The 5,146-nt window shown below is 38.6% G+C and overlaps 1 long non-coding RNA gene and 1 pseudogene across 1 annotated transcript; one reads left to right on the top strand and one right to left on the bottom strand.

Annotated features, from left to right (window-relative positions):
* Positions 1 to 5,146, bottom strand: part of LOC121961969 — a 65,404-nt pseudogene that overhangs the window by 11,277 nt on the left and 48,981 nt on the right.
* On the top strand, positions 966 to 2,062 carry LOC121961970. Its single transcript, XR_006107100.1, has 3 exons — positions 966 to 1,135; positions 1,781 to 1,865; positions 1,981 to 2,062. It is a non-coding gene; the product is annotated as an uncharacterized LOC121961970 (long non-coding RNA).

Here is a 5,146-nt window from a genome sequence, read left to right on the forward strand (position 1 = left end):
TATATATATATATATATATATATATATATATATATATAAATAATATTTTTCTCTTAAAAAATTAAATATTGAGTTACTACCATTAGAAATATCTGAACATTTTTCCAAAGGACTTTAAAACTTCAAGGGGTCAATAATCTGTAATGTGAGCAGTCGAAGTTTCCTCTTGTAGCCACTAGGTGGCGGTCTGGTTGCATTAAAAAAGCACAAGAAACACAGACGTTCATTACTGAGGTCACTTTTGGGGAAATGACAGAGACTTATATCCATTTCCTGATGATTTTTTATCCTTTTTTGGGTTAATTGATGGCACATACATACGATGTCAGACAGAGGAGAGATTTGTCAAACACATAAATATTACACATTGCCATTATTCTTCTGTGATTTTATTATTCTAATTATTTTAAAAACAGTTACTTTTATATTATTTTTTAATTTTATTTATTTACATTTCTTATTTATTCTTTTATGAAAATTCAATTTTTAATTTAGAAATTTATTTTGATTTTTTTTTACACAGTCATGAAATATTTACATTTTATTTAACAACGGAGGAAAAAAAGGGGGCTAGAAGATTTATCATCTTTTATTGATAATGTAGATTTCGGCTGTTTCTCCGTTCTCTGAAACTCTCCTATTATTGAAAATTATTGTTTTTATCTTTAGTTAGCTTTTATTCTTCCCACCTTCTCCTACTGTTTTATTATTAACTATATTATATTGCATCTTTTTATTTTTTCATTGAACCACCTTTTATTTTTTCAGATTTTTAATATTTTTTTTAACCCTTTTGGAGGAAATTTTAACCAAAACAAACAGGTTCATTTAGGAACTTTTTAACGGTGAATTCGCTTCGACTCTCGAAGTGGACACGGTCTTTGTCTGTCCCTGATTAACTGTCTGAAATGTGTCCCTGAGTGTGGTCCTCAGTCGTTACAAGAGAGGTTTGTGTTCGCAGCAACGTCCGGACGAGGCGGAGAAGGAGGGCTGGGAGTACGCCTCGCTGTTCGGCTGGAGGTTCCACCTGAAGCCGAGGAAGACGGACAGCTTCAGGAGGCGCAGGTGGAGGTGCCGCATGGAGCCGCTGGAGAAGACGGGACCGGCCGCCATCTTTGCTCTGGAGTGTTCACTGGTGAGAGGGAGACCTGAGTAAAGGTTTATCACATTAAATGAAAATCTAATCTACAATTAGGGTCCCCATGGTCATGGAAAACCTGGAAAATTCATGGAATTTCAGAGTCTCATTTTCCAGGCATGGAAAAGTTTTGGAACAATTTAAAATCATTGATAATTTTAGAAAGTCATAGAAATGTGTTGTGTGTAATAAATTAAAATGTATTAATGCAACATAATAGGGGATTTATTTTCTGTAGCTGTAGTAGTGTTTTTGGTTTTTTTGGTGACTTGGAGTCTGCGTTTTTGGCTATTATTAAACATTTTTGTTGTTTTTTTCCTCTTCTGTGCTTGAAAAGTCATGGAAAAGTTTTAAAAGTTTGTCCATGACTTTATGTGGGAAGCCTAAATGTTGCCTGTAAGATTACATTTTTCTGAAAAACTGCCTCAGACCAAAAGCACAGAAACATACTGAGTGTGCATGGGGTGTCCACATACTTTTGGCCATGCAGTGCAAAGAACCTTTAATTAAGATGTTTTTTTTAAGGCTCTGCTTTTTAAAAAAAAAAAAAAAACATTTGACAAATATTGTTTATCAGCTTCAAGTCTGAGTTTTCTTTTCTTTCTCGATGTGATCTTCCTCTTCCTCCTCTTCCTCCCACAGAGCAGCATAGAGGACAAGAACGATGACAAGTCCGTCACGACCACGTTTGGAGTCAACAGACCAACTATTTCCTGTTTCTTTGACCGTAAGACGCCACACAACACATTATTTTATGCTTTTGCACCCCACATCTTCACCCCATCAATACGTGTGTGTGTGTGTGTGTGTGTGTGTGTGTGTGTGTGTGTGTGTGTGTGTAGGCGGCACTCGATACCACCTGCGCTGCTACCTGTACCAAGCCAGAGACCTGCTGGCCATGGACAAAGACAGCTTCTCAGGTACTGTGCCTCAAATCTGAAACATGTTTGTCACCGTGCGTCCGCCATGTTTCCGTGGTGAAGCTGGTATTTACGCCACCTGGTGGCTGGAAGGAAACATTGTTTGGTTACACAAAAATTCAATTTTTCTGATTAGGTTTTCTGCTTCAGGCTTTATTTCAGTATTACACTGATGATGTTTAAATGTTTTGAGTTGCATGAACATGTAGAGGAGTAATTCTCAACTTTTGGGCAAAATCTGGCCTCTGATAGGGTGTCAAGTGGCCCCACAACCATTTTCTGATTCACAACAAAAATAAAGTGATTCACACTGGGAATTATTTTTGTACTTTTAGTGTACATAAGGTGCTAGAGTGCAAAAAAAAAAAAGTGCCAGTGGAGGATCCCCCACACCCCCCGACAGAGGTCCTAGCTAAGACCCTGATGTCCTAAAATGAAAGATGCCCAAAAATCCAAGAAATGTCCTAAAATACTAGATACATCCTAATATCATAAAAATGTCCTGAAATCCTAGAAATGTCCTAAGATCTTAAAAACATCTTTAAATCTTAAATTTGTCCAAAAATCCAAGAGATGTCCTACAATCCCAGAAATGTCCCAGAATCTGAGAAATTAAATCCTAGAAACAATCCTGAAAACCTCCTAAAATCGTAGAAAAGTCGAAAAAAAAGTCCAAGGTTAGAGAAATTTCCTAAAATCCAAAAAATGTCGTAATTCCAAGAACCACACTTAAGTCCTAGAAACGTCCAAAGCTGGAGAAATATCTTGAAATGCTATGCACTAAAATGCACTAAAATCCTTAAAACGTCCTAAATTCCAAAAAATGTAAAAAAAAAAAATCAAGGTCCTAAAATCCTAAAAACGTCATAAAATCCTCTAACCATATATAGGGTTCCTGTGACTGGCCCCTGGCCTCCAGTCATTTTGCAAAAGTGGCCCCCAAATATGTGTATCCCTGATGTGGATTTTTGAAAATACCGAAATATTAGAAGATTAGAGATTATTTGCTAGTTTGATGTAGCTGCACTTTAGCACTGAAAGATGGAGGGAGAGGAAGAGGGAAGAAGTGAAGTTAAAGAAAGAGAAGAGAAACTTGTTTTTCTTTTATCTGAAGAAGGTCATGGAAACTCGGGCTACTGTGTGTGTTCGTTAATCAGAAACCCGCCGCAGACTCAGATGTAAAAACAGAGACGCAGCTTTAAATAACAGAGGGATGAATGCGAGGAGGAAGAGAGGAATGATAGATGATAGAGGGAGGCTGCTTAAAGAGACGGTTAGAAACACACACACACACACACACACACACACACACACACACACTCACACGGTGTAACGGATGAGTAGAGTTGATGGATGGGCTTCAGTTGAGTGTTAATCTGGTGTTTTACGGCGTCTGGGCGGCCGTGATTAAAGACTGAGTCAGCTACCAAACAGAGATCTTTTTTTTTTGTCTCCGTGACGACGATAGCCGAGGATGTTTTTTCTCGTGGAAGTTATAATTCATGAACACCTTGAGGAAATTCCTTCAAATTTAGTTCAAATATCCACTTGGACTAGAGGATGACATGATTAGATTTTGGCGGTCATAGGTCAAAGGTGAAGTTCACTGTGACCTTGTCTGTCTCATTCTCATTAACGGAATATTTAGAGAGCACCTTGAGGAAATTCCCTTAAATATAGTGCAAATATCCACTTGGACTCAAGGATAAAGTGATTAGATTTTTGTGGTCAAAGGTCAAGGTGAACTTGCATTCGTCTCAGTCTCGTGGACGTGATATCTCAAGGACGCCTTGAGTGAATCTCGTTAAATTTGGCACAGACATCCACTTGGACTCAAGGATGACATGATTAGATTTTGGTGGTCATAGGTCAAAGGTCAAGTTCACTGTGACCTTATCTGTCTCATACTCATGAATGGGATATTTTAAGAACGCCTTGAGGGAATTTCTTCAAATTTGGCACAAACGTTCTCTTGGACTAAACAATAACCTGATTAAATTTTGGTGGTCAAAGGTCAAGGTCACTATGCACAAATGTTCACTTGGACGTTGATTAGGTTTTGGCGTTTATATGTCAAAAGTCAAGGTCACTGTGATCTTGTCTGTCTTATTGTCATGAATGCAATATCTTGTGGGATGTTCTTCACATTTTCTCCAGAACCTTTGAGTGAACCAAAAGATGATCTGATTAGTATTTAGTGTTCAAAGGTCAAGGTCACTATGACCTTGCATCTGTCTCATTGTCACGAATGCAATATCTAAAGAGCTTCTTTTGGGAATTTCCTGAAATTTGGCGCAAATGTGATTAGTGTCTGTTGGTTGAAGATCAAGGTCCCTATGACCTAAACTGTCAAATTCTTGTAAAGGGGATATTTCCAGATCACCTTGAGGAAATTTTAAGTATTTATTTATTTATTTTTACAAATTTTACACAAATGGTCTCTTGGACTAATTAGATGTTGGTGGTCAAAGGGACCTTGACCTTGTATCCTTCTTATTGTCGTAAACACAATATCTGAAGATGCCCTTGAGTTTCCTCAAATTCAACACAAACATCAAATTGGACTCAAGGATGAACTGACTAGAATCAGGTCGTCAAAGGTCAAGGTCACAGTGACCTCGTAAAACATGTTTTTGGCCCTAAATTGAGAACTGATGTGCTCAAATATCTAACAGGACAAAATGATGAAGTTTTGGCATTTCATGTCCAAGAGGTCAAAGGTCAGCAGTGACATCATGTGTTTGGTGACGAGCTAAAGTCCCTTTTTTCTTTCCTGCTGCCTCTCTTTTCCCTTTTCTCTCTCCGGCCATCTTTCACTCTTTTTTCCCTCCATCTCTCCTTCTCTCTAACGCTCTCTTCCCAGTCCTGGTTGTGTTTATGGACCCCTGCGTCTCTCGGGGTCCCGACGGCTGCAGCGTCCTCCGCACACACACACACACACACACACACACACACACACGAACACGAACTTACATAACCCCCCTGGGCTGTTTGTATTGCTGTTTACATGAGCTAATGGGCTTTTGGGAATGGACGGTAATTGAATGGGTCACCACGGGTGGTGTGTCTGTACAGTGTGTGTGTGTGT

This window comes from Plectropomus leopardus, chromosome 23 (genome assembly GCF_008729295.1).
Source record: "Plectropomus leopardus isolate mb chromosome 23, YSFRI_Pleo_2.0, whole genome shotgun sequence".
Lineage (NCBI taxonomy): Eukaryota > Metazoa > Chordata > Actinopteri > Perciformes > Serranidae > Plectropomus > Plectropomus leopardus.